The 18,706-nt window shown below is 34.4% G+C and overlaps 1 long non-coding RNA gene across 2 annotated transcripts in view; it reads left to right on the top strand.

Moving 5' to 3' along the window:
• Positions 1-8,215: 8,215 nt before the first annotated feature.
• LOC141381206 (uncharacterized) overlaps positions 8,216-18,706 on the top strand; it is a 31,977-nt gene continuing 21,486 nt past the window's right edge. Inside the window, exon 1 of one of the 2 annotated variants that reach the window (XR_012401004.1) lies at positions 8,216-8,547. This is a non-coding gene — a long non-coding RNA (uncharacterized lncRNA). The remainder of the gene's footprint in view (positions 8,548-18,706) is intronic. The other variant, XR_012401003.1, reaches the window with a different exon arrangement.

Genomic DNA, 18,706 nt, shown 5'->3' with positions numbered 1-18,706 from the left:
GGAAATATTTAAAAAGAGAATAAAAAAGTCTGAAGGGGGCTAATAATTCTGACTTCAACTGTACATCAATACAACATTAAATGTTATAGAATGCATTTTAACATCTATTATTTTTGAATGAAAAATATGAATTCTTTATCCAAAATTGATAATAGCAAATTTAGGACACATTCACACATTTTATTTAGGACATTCACATTTAATTTTCTATAAATGATAATTTCTTCTTTTTATTTTACTTATTTTAGTTTACTTATCAACACAACAATGGTTGACCACTTTGCTGTAAAATGAAATAGAAGGCCAAAAAAAAAAAAAAACTAAAAAAATAAACAATTATTAGTGCTGAGGAAAAAAAACAAATTGTGATACAAAATAAAACAAAATATATTGTTTTGACAAAATATATTTGTGCGCATATTAGGCATGAGACGATGACTGTTTTCAAGGTATACTGTGAATTGGAAAAGTCAAGGTTTTAAAACCATCAAAATGTTCTGTAATACCTTTCCTAAGGTATGTGAAAAGATATCCAAAGATGCGGTTTTGAATGGTAAAGAAATCTGTTTTTGAAACAAATGAAGACAGCAGAAGCCTGACATGTTTACTGTTACAAAATATTTTTTAAACAAATATGTTGTGTTCAAAGGGGAACAAAGGTTGATTTTTTTACCCAGACAGTTAAAAAGAATATATTTTAGAGCAGTGAGCACAATACCGTGATATCATGAAACCGTGATTTTTTTATCCAAAGTTATCAAACAGTCAGAATCTTATACTGGCCCATGCCTAATGCACATATATTGTATATGTTGATACACACACACACACACACACACACACACACACACACACACACACACACACACACACAAAACTATTTTGTTACATAGATATTTAAATTTATATATAATTTGTCCTGCATATATATACATTTTGTATCTAAACAAATGTACATTCTCATCAATTATGTGCATGGATGTGTGTATTTACAGTGTATATTCATAATAAATATATACAATGCACAACATCAAAACAAACTACTGCTACTACTACTACTACTACTACTACTACTACTACTACTACTAATAATAATAATAATAATAATAATAATAATAATAATAATAAAACACTACCAATAAATAAATCAATAAATACATTTATTTATTTATTTTTTAATTAATTAATTAATTTAAGCAAGAGTATGAAGATGTGACTGTACCGATGTAATGATTTAAAATCATTTAAAGATCCTGCAAATCTCCCATATGGGGAAAATTTACTAGCACTTACTGAATGCAAATGCACTTGTTTTTTTTCCCCGTTTGATTCCATCCTTCTTATATCCCAGAATTCCTGAGACACTGCTTGACCTGGACATCTCTCAATGCCTCCAAGGTGTAAAATGTGCTCTCTGGGACTGTCATACATCAACATGAATGTCTCTCTCTCTCTCTCTCCTTCACCTCCGCTCTAGTGTGAGTCTGCTCAAGTGTCTGCTCACAGGAATCCTAACAAGTGCTTTTGATTTTCTGCCAGTGCTTCAGAGAGTTGCAAGTTCATCTCTTTGCCTACAAAGAAGACTCAAATATCAGAGGGATTTCGAGGATGTAAGAGGACATTTATTGTAATAGGTTATTTGTCCTGCCCTCTGACTGGTTACCCAATCCATTTTAAGTGTTGCAGTTCAATGATACGATTCCTTTTAAACTGGCATACTACAAACAATCATTTCATGTTCAAACAATTAAGTGCAATTTCTAATGAAACTTCATACTTCTGGCACTATGGCTACATCTACACAAATACCTTAGATTTTTTTTTTTCTCAAACACAATCTCAGAGCAGTTCTTAACTTTCATCTAGTGGCTAGATCAATTTAATATGTGCAATCTCACCAACCTCACTCAGACATTTCAGCACGATTTGCTTATCCCTCAATAATTGTCAAGCGGTGGTGTTTGGGAGCATGCTTCCCTTTAAAAATCATACATTTTCGTACAAATTAACTTGAATTAGCCACTTTTCTGATAATACGTCAAATAGTTTTCTCACTAGATCAAACTGTTTTCTTCTGCGTTTGGCCTTCCATCCACACTGAGAAAGAAAATTAGTTCGATTTGTGACAAATGGAGGTATACTTGCATGTTTAATCATGTGAGACACATTGTACTGACAGATACTGTATACTGTATGTTTATACCAGTACTATATGTTCTACTTTATACAATATTGATATTACATTCCTGTGAAGATGACAGATTTTACATGCAATTGTTGTCCTGTAGGGCTGGGCGATTTGGCCTAAAATCAAAATCTCGATTAATTGAACATTTTAACGCTATTAAGATTAATGAACCGTTATTTTATTTATTTATTTATTTATTTTTTGTTAATCCTCATAGTTTACTGACAAGTTTTGAACAATAAATATGCTCATATATTACAAGTGAGACACTTCTGAATAAAGGTTTCATTACTTGATTTTAAAATAATATAGGGAAACGCACACTATCTTCAAACTTTGATTATTTTAATGTTGAGCAACTAAATTTTTTTCTTATTAAAAAATGAAAACAAATAACTTGAACTTTTAAAAAGCAAAATTAATAGTTTTCAGTGTTTTTCATCTTAAAAGTAGAAAATAAGCAGCATCTCTTCTAAATAAAATACTTGTATATACTGTAAATAATATTTTAAACTGTGCATTTCTTGCATCTTCTATAAACAAATATTTTAATGTGAATAGTAGTTTTAGTGTCATGGAAAATATGCTGTCTTAATGCATCTCTGGCGCAGCTTAGAAATCAGTATCAATGAAGTGCAAAGTAAGACTCAAGAATGGGAATTCTACTTGACCAGAGATCAGATGTGGCTGCAGAGGTAAAAATCAGCCACAGCCGTTAACAAAGTGAGGTCACGTGACACCTAAGGAAAGTAATTGAAAAAAATCGTCCTGGAAAAATTGGATCGATTATAAGTTCTGAATGTCGATTTCGATTACTTTTCAAATTATCGCCGAGCCGTATCCTGAAGCAAAAAATGAAGGCAAGTATAGTTTAGATGATGTGGAATGGCAGTTGAGTATAAACCGGGTGACCCAGTCAGAGGAGAGATATTTTGCTAATTAAATCACTGTAATGAAAACGAAAAAAAAAAAAAAAGACAAATAAAAGGTCATTTTTAAATTAAGATGACTAATAAAAAACTGAGAACTTTACCATGTCTGGTTTCTCACTTGTCGTTTTGAGTTTTTTTCTGTTTGTTTTACTCATGTGTATCAAAGTGATATTTGCATTTCCTGACATTTCTGTATGAATGAATCACTGTAATGAAAATGACAAATAATGACTAATAAACGTATTTTTTCAATTAAAATGACTAATAAAAGATCACAGTGAGAACTTAACAATGTCTAGTCTCTCACTTATCTTAATGAGTTTTTTTGTATGTTTTATTTATGCATGTGTATCAAAATTATATTTGTATTTACTGACATTAATGTATAAATGACTAACTTTAGGAGAACGCTTGAAAACACCAGTGTTGACAGCGTTTAGAAAGGATAGCATCATTTTCAAATGCACCTGGATTAATCATAAAAGAACACTTTAAGTTTTAAAGGTGTTCATTGCTCAAATTTATCCACCTACACCAACATCTGCACATTGTGAAAATGAGCATAACTGAATAGCATAAAGATAAGAAGATCAGATAGCACCAGATAAGAAGAAAGGTTTATAAACTATGATTGAAACACATTCTACCAAATTAATTCCAGCATGGGCATAAAAAGTCATGCGGTTTTGCTTTAATACATCATGTGCTCGTAAAAATGGGATGGGAAAGCATAAATGAAAGCAGACTGACCACATTGCACAACAACTGAAACTTGGTTTTGGTCATTCTAAAATCCCTCAGCCAAAGTTCATCATCAAAGTGGTCCAGTATTATTACCTCTCAGTCATGAACGGCTGTGCTCCCAAAGAGTGGTTTCAAGCCTCTAGAAGCCACCATGTGTGTTCACTGCATTTCATCTACAATTTGTTATTAATTTGTGGATACACTAGATAGGGTATTTTAATATGTTGTTAAATGATTCTCATTATAATATGTCTGGCAAGATTTGTTGCCATTTAACCAACTGTTACACTGAATGACATCTTAAATAATCATTTTAAAAATAATAATGTTTTATTTAAATATCAGAAATGGATTACTTTTACTGGCTGTTCAGTCAATCTTCATTAAGTCACAAATGTGATGTTTAAATTCATAGCTTCAGTACATTTAAATCACTTAACTTTGGAGAATATTCAATGACAAATTATCCAATTAATTTCTGTCTAATGTATTCTGATTTACAAAAAAAAAAAATCAGCTGCGTTGTCAGGTAGTTACCTGCCCCAATGCACCCTGCATAATGAAAAGCTAACAAAATTAATTTGCTGATTCGAGAATGAAGTTAATCTCTGCGACTGATAAATATATTCAAGCCCATGATATTACTTATTCAAAACAAAGAAGAGCAAACAAAACACTGATCATGAGGCAGGAGGAATGAGTTTAGAGATGTCTAGTAAGCACCAGTAAACAATGATAAAAGACTGTGCGCTTCTTACAAACAATATCAAAACATTCCAAAAGCAAATAATGCTGCAATTGTTTAAAAGAGACGGGAATGTTTATTTACAACAACTATAAAACACTCTGCATCACCTCAAAAAACATACAAATTTTAATTGCCTTACCGAAATGCATTTTACATAGTTTGAAAGGATGAAATGCCGTCGGCTTGCAAATAGTGCCGTGTTTTCCAGGACAGCAAAGGTCACGAATAGTTGGCTCCATTTTCATTTGGGTTATTCATGAGGCTGTCAGCTTGAAACGTTTGCTCTCTCTAGATGGGCTATTCATAAGTAATTTGGGTGTCTGACTCCCAAATAAAGGTGCAATGAGATTTTGCATGAATTACCTTCCCATGTCGGTTACAAAGGCTAGGACAATTTCAGCTCCATCTCCCCGCATTACAATATAATCATTCAAATCTGCATCTAAAACATATATAATTTAATCCATCACTGCAACATGTAAAAGTGCTCAGCTGCTCCCCCTGTCCAAAAGCAACCGCTATTATGGTGAAGGGCACTCAAGGTGGGTCATACACAAGAGTATAAATCTGTATCACTTTGGGCAGTAAAATTATTTGTATGTACATAGGTAGCAGAGTTGGTTTGGTTTGAAACAGGAATAAACCATTTTTTAGCCATTATGTAATACTTATTAGTACTTAGTACACCACTGGTTTAACAAGTGCATGCGATGTGAGAGAAGTGTGTGTGTTTGTATATTGTTTGTATACACTTGTTGCTGTTAACAGTCTTGATAATCCTTTTCTTCTTTGGCTCGGAGCACACGGTGTCCATTACTCCTAAAAATATCTGAAATACTGATTCATGATCACAGTACACATTTCCACGGTTTGATGGTTCACCCAAGATGCCTCCAGAGAAGTTGATATTGCAACTGGACGTTGTTAACACAGGGCTTCCTTTTGGCACAGTACAGCTTAAACTGACAATTTACTATGTAACCATGTATTGTGGTACTTGACAAAGGTTTGTCTTTATGCCTATAAGGTGATAGTGGAGGAACTATGATGTCAATTTGTATGCAAAAACCAGAGTTAGCATTTTAGCAGTTCTGGTTACCTTGTCGCAAAGTGTATGGGTTTTTTGAATGGGATTTCAATTTAAATAGCTTATATAAGGTTTGTGGCTACCACAATATACTTTCACATGTTATTCCACAACATAAAACACATTAGTCACATCACACTCTTGATTTTTCAAATTAATTATGCTTCTTTGAAAAGGAACGCAGGCCGCTTGCATTGGGCATTTGGATTTTTCTGTTATTTAAGTGTTTTCATTAAGAGTGTTTTATAGTTTGTAGTATTTTTTTAATTGGTAATTTATATTGTGTGTAGATAATGCGTTCAAGTGTAAAGATAGTCACAGATTAATTTGTTGATCAATAATTATATTTAAACAATTTTATGAAGATAGCTACTGTTTACCAGTGCAGTGCAGGCTGTCTCTTTCCTGCTCTCAGTAATGCAAATGTTTGAATAAATTTGTAAAAAAACACATATGTTACCTGTCATTTTAATGTGATCAGTTGATTTTTTGTTATTTTTTCTTTATTTGAACACATTAAACTATGTTATCACTGCGATATTTACACTCCTCAAAATGTATAGCATATGCGACTGTATAGGTTGCTTTTTGCTGTACTTCACGAAAAAAAAAAAAAAAAAGAAGAATATTGAATGTTGTTCTGTGTCCATGGAACTTGCAGGGATATAGATGTCCCTTAAGCCTCATTTCTGTCATCTATTCCTAAGGTAAGCGCTGGGTTGTATGCACTTGCACGATAGACTTATTTAAATATGTTTTATGATAATACTATGTAGGCACACTTATTCATACAGTTTTAAAACTTGCACAACAACCGTAAAGCAAAACAAACATGTACTTCCCACATAATAAACTACCCAAAATGCACGTAGGTCCACACAAATGTGTTTTTGCGTATTTATTAGTTTATAATGTATAGCGTGGATTAAAATATAATAAACAGAGAAATTAACTCTTTGTCATGGACCCTTTTTTTGGAACGTGTTACAGGTCTGAATGACAGGAAAATATATATATTTACAAATTAACAGAGGTTTTTCAGACAAAACATAAAATATGTTGTGTCCATATTGTTTGCAATAAAATACAAGTCATAGTAAATGTGGAAATCACTACTTTCTTTTTTTTATATGTGTTTTCCATACAGTCCCAACTGATTTGGGGTTGTATATCATTAAGCCCTACTTGCATACAAACTGTGTAGTAGTAAAACCTTATTTTATTCAATAGACTTTGCCTTTGATACATGATTGGTTTAATACTCTTCTAAAATCGAAAAGAACCATACAAATAATTATTCATGCATTTCTTATTAGATTTCATGTGGTCCATATGGTGAGTTTAATGAAAATTCTTCTTCTTCAAAAATCAATCACTCATCCTCCACTTGTTCCAAACCTTCTAGCATTTTTCTTCCAGAAGAAACTGGCAGACATTAACTTACTGTACATGGTGTTTTTTTTCCTACTATGGATGACAATGACTAGTTTTTAACAGTCTTCAAAATATCTTCTTTTGCGTTCAACAGAAAGAAAAAAAACCCATCAAGCTTTGTAATGACAAAAGGGTCAGTAAATTGAGTAAATTTAATTTGAGTAAACTAACTCTTTAAAAGTCTGCAAGAAGCGGAAGTTGCTGATAATTTTATTTCAATACTTTGATGCTCACCAACTCATTTACTATGTCTTTTGAGTGGGGTCCAGAAGGTTCTATAACAAAAGTTATTGTATCAATGTCTCCTATAGTCCTCCCTGTGATAAATGTCCTGACCAGGAATCTTTTTTTTCATATGATGTGGGAATGTGGAAAAGTACAAAAATTTTGGAATGAGGTCTGTTATCTTTTCTGAAATTATTAAATATCCTGTACCATTTAGTCCTTCCATTATTTTACAGAGCGATGATTCTACGTTGAATCTCACCAAGCTACTAAAAGCTGTTTGGCTGGCTGTCTTAACTTCTGCAATAAAACTACTAGCCTAACATTGGCTGCCTCCACATAATTTGGACAAGTTGAATTAATATATTTAATTATATTGTTTTTTCAGCCTGTATGATTTGTTAACAATAATAAAAAAAAGGAACTAAAATGGAATAATGAGTTAGGGCTGGTCTTTCTTTTAGGGCACTGTTCCTAAATAGCAAACTAACAGTAAAAGGGGGTGTTTTAGAATATTGTGGCTGAAGCCATCAGACTGACATCATCAGAAAAGGACCGCCTCTCCAAACATCGGAAGCAAATGGTCAGACAGACTTTGATTAAAGCCTTACTTTTTTTGCAGTGGATTATCTGCATGCGTTACTATTTACCTAAAGAAAAACAATGTGCCCTAACAACGTAAACATTGTAGATTTTGATTTCACATGGACTTTATGCTCCTGTTGTGCTGCTTTTGTTCTTCATACTGCATCTCCATGTAAAGGCGACAGGTCAGGATTGATTGCTGATGCCTGAAATGTCCCCAGTGCTACTGTAAGTTTTGAAACCTAAAACCGAGAGCTCAGTGCTATGTTTCCAGTGGGTCGTAGCCTGTGAGGGAGGGAAGTGAAGGGACATGTATGTTGTCTGGATGATGGCTGAGCTGTCAGGCTGTGGAGGGGACACTGGAACAGAGGCCTGTCCTGTCATCTTGCTCAGCCTGTCTTCATGCTTCATTAGTAGAGCCTGTCAGATGACACTCGCGGGTCTCGGCTAATCACTGTAATGGCCTGACATTCGCTGTCTGACCAGCTCCTAGTAGCTCCGCTGACCTAGAACATTTCTTCCACCTGCCTGACAAATGCTTGGAGCTCCTGATCATGAGCTGCTGAAGACTTTCATCATTCCTTTTACTTAGTTCTTCATGAAGGTTGGTAAACAGCACTAAATCCACAGTGTAAATCCAGATTGTGCTCTGTCAAATAAGTATTACTATAATTATTTTATTTGATTACTTTGTCTCTCTTATATTATGTCAGCAACAAAAATTTCCATTTATTATTTCAATTATTATTAGTGGGTAGCACAATCGCCAAGAAGGTCGCTGGTTTGAGGCCCGGCTGGGTCAGTTGGCATTTCTGTGTGGAATGTGCATGTCCTCCCCATGTTGGTGTGGATTTCCTCTGGGTGCTCTGGTTTCCCCCACAAGTCCAAAGACATGCGCTACAGCCAAATTAGCTTATTCAATTCACCTATAGCACATGTGTGTGAATGCAGGAGTGTTTGGGTGTTTCCCAGTGCTGGGTTGCGGCAGAAAGGACATTCACTGTGTAAAACATATGCTAGATAAGTTGGTGGTTCATTCGGTTGTGGCGACCCTGGATTAATAAAGGGACTAAGCCAAAAGGAAAATAAATTAATAAATTATAATGAATATTAATTATTAGTAGTAAAAATTTTAATAAATACTAAATTATTGCTAAGTTATTTATTTGTAAGAATTTGATACATTTAATAAAACGCGTAGTATTAAAATTAAATATGCAATACAAGTAAAATGAACTACAATAAGTGGTAAAAGAAAGCTGAAGGTACACTTTATTGTTATTTATTAATTTACTCCGAATAAAATGTATAATTTGTTTAAATAGCAAAATGTAGAGAAATTATTAATTATTACACTGTTTTTTTTAGTTGTTACATTTTGTTTAATATTATATATATATATATATACACACACACACACACACACACACACACATATATACACACACAAACACACACATACAATTAATTATATTTCATACAATTTGTATAGAATATGAATACCAAGTAATAAAGTGATAAAATAAGGTTCAGTTTGTTGCACAGAGTGATCGTTCAGGGGCAGTGCGGGAAGTATGATTTGCATGTATGGTTCTCTTTTTCTCAAAGTGACGGCAGCCATGACATGAGCGCACTTGGCAGTGAAAGTGAAACTGAAAGTGCGCACATAATTAAAATGATCATATCACATTTTAGAGTTATGATTACAACAAGCATTTAATAAATGTTTTCTTTTGTAGCAAACACAGCGTGTTATAATAAATAATAAATAAATGTTTAACAGTGTCAGTATAACCACTTTAGCTTATATAATTTTGAATATAATGCAGGAGGGAATCTCATAATGACAAATGTCTCATTTTACCAGTAAAAAAAAAAAAAGTCTAATAATATTGTCAATGACAAATGTCAAGCATATGTCCCAAACATAATAATTCATCTTCAGAATTTTTAATGGTTGCATTATGATGTAATCGCTTTATTGGCATTAACGAACAGGACAAATTAAAAGTCTATTCAAGTCCACCATTCCAAGTCTACATGTAGACACATAGGCCCAATATTATTATTGTTTTACAGTATGTTGGAGAATTATAATAATAGGTTACTCATATTAACCTCTATTTTACATCTGCAAAAATCGCGAAAAAATATTGATTTTATTTTAAGCCAAAAAAAAAATCATGATTCCCATTTTAGCCAGAATCGTGCATTAGATAGTACAAATCCCAAACTACTGCACTACTATTGCTCACAATGCATTGTAATTTGATTAATCATAACAAATTTGTAAAAATGTTAAATTATATTATTATCATATAAACATGATTATTTACAATAAAAATATTTTTTTGTATAAACAGCAAAATATAAATATGATAGGAACAAAAATATTTAAAGAAAAAACACCAGATTATTTTATTACTATTATAATTGTAATAATAATAATTATTATTATTAATACTACTAGTAGCAATATTATCAATAAATATAATTATAATAATATTCAAAAAATGTAAATGAAGATTCTCACTGAAATAATGTTTCCCTCAGTTTAATTAAACAGACTGCTTATGTAATAATTTGAGGGTTGATTTTGCAAAAGTGTCATTTTCCCACAAGGCCTTACTGCTGACAGAGACGGAGATGAAAAGTACAGGAGAGTAGCAGCTCTGCTGTCTCAGCATCTCTTCGGTGAGCCAGGCTCTGCCAGCCCCAGTTCCAGCTCCTGCTCCAGCTATATTTTATCGAACACAATATAATGACCAAAAGCAGCAGCAGTATTCGCTTAATCAATGCTTGCTCTCTTCTCCCAAAGGGCTTGTTAGCTGTAAAATGCTCTTCTCCGCTGTGGATGCGGTCCAGGGTCCTTGCTCTAATATCCGGGTGTCGCTGCAATCCACCCCCCTCCGGACTGACCCGATAAATAATTGCCGCACTGAGACACTGTCTATTTTTAGGTGTGTTTGTGTGTGGTAGCAGAGGAAACCTGTTCAGTTTTAGGGCTAGAATTCAAGAGAGAAGAGAAGCGATTGAGGTCTGATCATTGAGATGTGAAAACCCCCTGTCATTAATCACACGTGAATGCTGCTTGCATTTACAGTGCAGGTATATACTTCTCTATTTATCTATACTATTTACACTACTTGCCAAAACAACCCAAGGATGACATTGTTTTACTTTTGCTAATTTAAGCATCAAGCAATCATAGCTATAGTGAATATAGGTCTAATAAAAGATAGCACTCTTTCCTTGCTCTCTATAGTTTAATCTGTTCTTCCTTAAATCAGTTTGAATGTATTTTTTTAAATCTGCATATCAACCTAAAGCACAATGGGCCCTATCATACCCATTGCGTAATGTGGCACTAGGTACAACTCAAGTGTTTGTTTTGCTAGTTTCAGCCTGATGCAGGTATCATTTTCACATCCTGCTCCATGTCGTTTTAATAGCAAGTGCATTTGCACCCATCTGTGTGCCCATGGGCTGTGGGTCTAAAAAGAAGTTGTGTTAAGGCATATTTTTGTCACATTGCTATTTTAAATGCAACTGAATTGGAGTGCCACTGAACAACTAAAAGCAGTTTTTATATATATATGTTATGTATTATAAGAGTACATTAGTAATATTTGCCTATAGGCATGTCCACAGTGTGACTACACATTGCTTATTACACATACAGGGATGCACAGCAGCAAACAAATACCTTTAAATATGAAAAATAAAAAGACTAAAAAGTAAATTATTTATACTGACTACATAAATTAAAAAAGCCTACCTGTCACAATGGATGGCAGCTACCTATTTGCAGTAAAGACGAATGACATTGGCTAATTGCACATCTGTTTCATCGCTACTGAAGCGTTCAGTTTTTCCATTTAAAATGTCCATCATGTAAATATCGAATCCACTACAGTGTGACCTCAACTTGCTCTTAAAGAGAATGGGAGATAATACTCTAATTGGTTTAATGCACGCTATGCCAAAAACACACCTACAACCAATTTAGACCATGCGCCAATCCTTTTTCCTGTCCTTAAAATAGTTAAAAAGGGTGGTTCACGGTGTATTTTGAAGGCTTGATTGTGTTTATGCAAACCAATGTGTGCTCATGTGTGTGGCCCCAGGAGGCTCTGATTGGTCAGCTAATGTGTTGTGTTTTGCTAATCAGCTCCACATCACCAGGAAAAGCGTTATGCCCCCAAGCAAGCTCTTTGTCCCTGCTGTGTAAATAACGTCAATCAGTGTAGCTATTAGCCATATCAGTTTGAACTTGAATCAGACAGGACACAGCAAAACCTCACACTTGATCTCTGAAATAAAATCTGACAAGGGTCTTTCACATTTAATTGGATTATAAGCATGTGTAAGTAACATGAAACATTCACTTATGTTTTGCAAGTTTGTTTTTTAAGATGTAGAATGCAGGGAAAAGTGGCCGCATAGAGAGACACTGCAGCGCTGCTGAAGATTGTGGGTGCTATACAGCAGTTTGACAGATAAATATTAATTTGTAGCTAAATTATTAGCGGTGCCAAACAGCATTTCCTGTTGTTTCCTTGTTTATGTCCTTGCATACTATCTAGTGTTAACAGTATGCTGTAGCATGTAATAGATACATTTTAACAAATAAATACACGTACAATCCACAGCTTCTTTTATTGTGGTTGGAGCTGCTCCTTCTTTGAGGAGTTTTAGCTGAATCCAGCACTGAACTGGGGGAGATTCTGGAAGCTCTCCTTTGTCAAATGCTAGCTATATATATTTTTTATAATTCTGTAGAACATAATTAAAATTAGATTGTAAGCACCTCTCTCTTCGTGTCATGTCCTTTGGAAGCCTAAATACAGAGAAAAAGAACAAGCTCTGGGGAAATAGCAGCATTTGTACAGCATTTTGGCTTTCTCTGCTTCAACATTACATTGCCTCTGACCATGCCTCTTTGGTGTATGTGTGTGGTGAATGCATGTAACCTGAAGCATTTGTGATCTCACTAGCCCGCATGTATTTTTTGTAGACCCCAAACTTTGTTCGCTGTAGGCTTTGCCAATCTATGTCTGTAAAAGCCAATGTCTCCCTTTGCATTGAACTTTGAGCGTATTTGCATTTGGAAACACCCTAGTGCACTTGCGCACTGTTCTTTAGACCATGCACTTAGATCATGAAAATAAAGCCCCATGTTAGTTCTTTCTTTCCCACTCTCTCATTGACTCATTCAATACTGCTGCTAATTATATTTATCAATACACAATCATCAAATGGAAAAACCTAGGTTATGACAAAAAGCTCATATTGAGTTATGTTCTTTTATTCAAGGCTTTTTAGACCTTTAAGCATTTGTGATATGATTTATGCACAGTTTGACAAAATTGTTGACATGATAAGCAATTTTTTTTTTGTTTACACAATGTGTGAGCACAATGTGTGAACACTCTCTTTCTCTCTCCTTATCAGTCTGCTTAAATGCATAAAGTCAAAACAAGTCAGCTTGTTTTGCATGAAAAATAAAATATATATAAACACATTTTTTGTGTAATTTGTGAGTGAGATTTATGGACCTTTGCAAAATTCAACATCAAAATTGACATTATTTTTTACCATTTTCCAGAGACATATGACTTGCATTGTCAGGTGAATATTCAACCTGCTTACATGGCAGATGTGAACAGTGGTGGAAAGAGTACAGAAAAATCACTCAAAAGTACTATTACTTGCCCAAAAATGTAGTGCAAGTAAAACTATCTGCTGTAAGCATTACTCACAGTAAATAGTAGCTCTTTTAAGAGTAGTTAGTAGTAAGTATTACAATGTAAAACGATGTTTTTACATGCAGTTTGTGAAGGCATGTGTAAACTTAACATGCTGTAGTGAATTCAGTTTATCATCCTATATCCTTTCGTTTGTTTGTTCCTTCCTTCCTTTCATTGTATGTTCGTTCTGTCCTTTCCCTTCAATTGTTTTTTCCTTCATTTTTTCCTTCCTTTTTCCTCCCTCCATTCATTCATTGATTCATTGATTCATTGATTCATTCATTCGTTCATCTGTTCCTCCATTCATTCATTCATTCATTCATTCATTCCTTCCTTCATTCCTCCCTTCATTTATTCACTCACTCATTTATTCGTTCATTCTTTTGGTCCTTCATTCACTCACTCATTCATTCTTTTGTTCCTTCCTTCATTAGGTCCCTTGTTCATTCATTCGTTCGTTTGTTCCTTCCTTCCTTCGTCCATTCAGTCCTTCCTTAAATCCTTCCTTCTTTCATTTGGTTCTTCCCTCCTTCATTAGTTCGGTCCTTCCCTTATACCATCTTACTTCCATTCTTCATTTAGTGATTGTTTAAGGCTGTTTGGTGATTTCAGCAATCATACAGTCAACACCCTTCATTTTCTCATTAGTGACATGCAGTCTATAAAAAGTTGCTAGGTCATAGCGTGTAAAGATTTTGAACATCTTCTTGGATATTTTTAATGCTTCCAAAAGGTTTGCTGCATTTATAAAGCGCCCATGTCTTGATTGGACAGGAATCGCAGGACTCATTTTTCTACTTTAGCCAATTACCACAGACAAAAAACAAATAAAAACCACTCAGCAAATTACAATTCCTGAGAAAAATTAATCAATTACAGTCATTTGAGGATTTGTAGTTTGTTACTTTACACCATTGGATGTAAATGGTCATATATGACATATAACATATGAATGACACCTGAAAGCAATCTGAAAAGAAATGAATCTTTGCTTTTTCCCTGCCTCCATAATTGTTGGTTAAACCAGATCAGTGTCACGTGTAAGAAAAAAAATGGAGCTGTGTCCCTTGCACCTTGCAATCTATATATATGGCCAAAGACAAGTATGAGTAACTGTAGCAGAGACACCACTGAAGTTGATGGCTTTAAAGCACACTAAAGGGACTGGACAGCTTCTTTCATTCATCTCGGACCTTAAAATATAGGTGGGCAATCTGCCTGGACAGCCTCATGTAGATCTCTGGAGATTTACGGCTCCATAAAGCACCACCGTGGGCCTTTGCAATCTTTCAAATGACCTGGCCATCAACAGTGGCTCTGTACTTAGAGTTCAGAGTGAGTATTATAGATTTGTGGCTGGGATCATCCTTCGAATGGACTGAGCGCTGCTCCTGTTATCTGAGTTAGGTGGATATTCCAGCTGTCCAACTTTGAAAAAAAAAAAACACATAAAATGACAGCTTTTTACCTTGAGGTCGAAAACTCTTCAACTTCTCTAAATGTCTTGAAAACTTCTGCCAAGGAAGCAAATTATCATTTCCCTCAAAACTGCTGATTCCAGCTTATTTCCAGCTCAAAAGCGGTGATAAATGTTAGCGCTTATTTTAAGGTATTGTCATTCAGTTTGTAGCTAAAATTGACGGAGCACTGGAAGGAAAAATTTCTTTAACTTTAGTCTCAGAAATACTGTATGGCATGTTGGGAGTCAGATGAATGTGTATAACTTTAAAGCACTGGTTCTAAAGCCGGGAGCTTCAGGGTTGCTTAAAAAGTAAGCAGATTTAAACCTCTATTGGTCTCGCAGTTGTTTGGGTACTGTTCTGTTCTAATCATGTCATCCGTTTTATTCAATTTGATATAACCATCCACGATTTTTCATTTTATATCATCATTATTCATCAAGCTAAGGCTGCACAATATTAGAATAATCTGGCATTGCACGGTTTTGTTCTGCTGCGATATACAATCTCTGGCCACTTTATGAGGTACACCTGTCCAACTGCTCGTTAACGCAAATGTCTAATTAGCCAATATATGGCAGCAACTCAATGCATTTAGGCATGAAGACATGAGCTGTGCCTCATTTCAGAGGCTGCATTCTCCGAAGAATGCATTCGAAATGTGCTGTGTCATCGCAGTGCGGTTTTGAGACTGACTGCAACATGACGTAGGAGCGTGGTCCCCCCCGTTCACCAATATTGTTTGACAGGTGCGCATTACCATAATCCTACCATATCCTGAGCAACAGAGATTTTACATTTAGTGGCCATTTGGTCTGAACATGCAGTGAATGAAACGTATCAAGATTCGAGCCATTTAAAACAGCTGATCCACCAAGTCTTTCAGCACTTACTCCAAAAACACTCGATTGATCTCAGCTGGCGGATCAACATTCACCACATGATTGCTCTCATAGGCGCCATATGTTTGCAAACCCACCTAAAGTTACAAACAGTGTACTTTTCATTGCGTCTTCCTTAAACTTCAGTCATTTGCATTTTCCGTGGTCACAGAAGTTCCCTGTCATCCTAACTAGGTGCAGCTAAAAAGTACGAGCATGTTGAATCATGTGCGCATACCTCCATTGGAAATAATGAACTTGACTGAAGCAGGTTGCACACCAGGTCACGCCACTCAGTGCCATGCTTTTTAGAATTCTAAACATAGGTTTCTATCAGGGTACATACACTGGCGCCGCAAGTCGGCGCCTGTCTGCGGTGCCCAGCCATGACTCAGGACACGGTTCTTATTTCTGTCGTGCCACAGAGCGCCATCTGAACAGTGTGTGAAGCCGCAGATGTTTTCTTTTTATATTTTCAGCTTTCTCTTTTAGTTCATTTATTCATACATTCATTTTTTTTTCAGCTTAGTCCCTTTATTAATCAGGGGTCGCCACATTGGAATAAATCGCCAACTTATCCAGCAGATGTTTTACGCAGCGGATGCCTCTTCAGCTGCAACCCAACACTGGGAACGAGAATTTAGTTAGCATGTTTCATTTTATTTTATTTTATTTTTTATTTACAACAGCTTAATTTCCTTCACTCTGTAAGGTTTATTTCAATTTGTTTATTTGTTTCTTTTGCATTTTTGTACCCATTTGTGAATATACTTTGAGTGATTAAGTATCCTTTTTTTCCTACCTTTATCGTTGTAAATAAAGCGAACCACATTTTGCCATGTCCGTTGACTGTATTTTAGAAATTTTGGATAATTTTTATCTTATCCATAAACATCCTTACCCAGTAAAGACAAATTGGAAATTTTTAATTTATGTATCTATGCATATCTGTATGTACAGTGGAAATCAGAAATATTAAACCCCCTTTTTAATTTTTTTTCTTTTTATACGTATATATGTTTTCCAAATGATGTTTAACAGGGCAAGGACATTTTCACAGTATGTCGAATAATATTTTTTCTTCTGGAGAAAGTCTTATTTGTTTTATTTTGGCAAGAATAAAAGCAGTTTTTTTATTTTTTAAAAAGCATTTAAAGGTCAAAATTATTAGCCCCTTTAAGTTATCTTTTTACATAGTCTACAGAACAAACCATCATTATACTATCGTTAAACAATAACGATGCTTGGCCTAATTACCCTGACCAGCCTAGTTAACCTAATTAACCTAGTTAAGCCTTTAAATGTCACTTTAAGCTGTATAGAAGTATGTTGAAAAATATCTAGTCAAATATTATTTACTGTCACCACGGCAAAGATAAAATAAATCCGTTATTAGAAATGAGTTATTAAAACTATTACTTTTAGAAATGTGTTGAAAAAATCTTCTCTCTGTAAAACAGAAATTGGGGAAAAAAATAAACAGGGGGGCTTATAATTCAGGAGGTTAATTTATTCTGACTTCAACTGCATGTGTGTATGAATGCATATATGTATTATTTGTGAAAAATTGATTTAATTTGAAATGGATTTAAATGTAAATCAAGACACAGTTCAACTCACATTTTCATTATTTAACTCTTTTTAGCTGTAATATAACTTATTGTATAGATTAACTATCACAACTTTTCTTTCTGCCTTATTTTTTAAACAACCTACATTAATGCAGTTAGTGAGTGTAAGCAATGCAATCTGCAATAAAGCCTGTTAGTTTTTATAATGCCACCGGCACCTTGATTAATGACACTTAGCATTTAGATGCAACACACTTGGTAGCAGTGCAAATCTACATTCTCATCTTCAACAAAACAGACTGAAACACCGCTATTCATTAGTGTGCTGTCATTTATTTAACTATGCTATTGGCAGATTAATGAATTGTTGGAACAAAGAGAATCAGCTACCATTTTCAGGACGGCGGTAATATACACACCTGCCTGCCAGAAAGAAAAATGGTGATCGTTCTCATTCCATAATCACTATAATTGCAAAGCTCTCGTACAGTTTCGATTAATGCAGTTATATAAAAACAGTATTTAAATGTTTCAAAGTGAAAGAGAGAGAGAGAGAGAGAATGGGAGGCATGAGCTGCACAGTGGATATACTTAACCACTGTGTGAAGTATGGGTGCATTACTTTTTTATACTACTAACATCAAATCGATTTCAAAACAATTTTTGGAAAAAAAAATATTGGGGACTGAGGTCAGACTATTGAAAGAAACTATAAAATATATCAGTGCTTTTGTTTTGTCTCAAGATACATCAGTATCTACTGTATCTCAGGACATCAGTAAGTTTTTTTGTTTGTTGATTTGTATGTTTTTTACAACACTTTTCATTGATTCATTTACTTAAATGTCCTATTTATGACCTAATTCTGGTTTTGCTTGAGCCCTGCATTTGAACCCTGTCTATGGTGTTTTTATAACAAGTTCTTAAGACATGTTTTTATTTGCATAAAGTTTTAATGTAACAGACAGAATTGACATCCACATTTTCCATAACTTTTAAGCTACTTAAACGTTAAGTTGCTAAATACTAAAGAGATACTTGATTAGATAATGTCATGTACAGTAAATACATTCACAGTACACTATATTATATATTTAATCT

The sequence above is a fragment of the Danio rerio genome, chromosome 3 (assembly GCF_049306965.1).
Source record: "Danio rerio strain Tuebingen ecotype United States chromosome 3, GRCz12tu, whole genome shotgun sequence".
Taxonomy (NCBI): Eukaryota; Metazoa; Chordata; class Actinopteri; order Cypriniformes; family Danionidae; genus Danio; species Danio rerio.
Note: the sequence above shows the minus strand (reverse complement) of the source record. Positions and strands in the feature narration are given on the sequence as shown.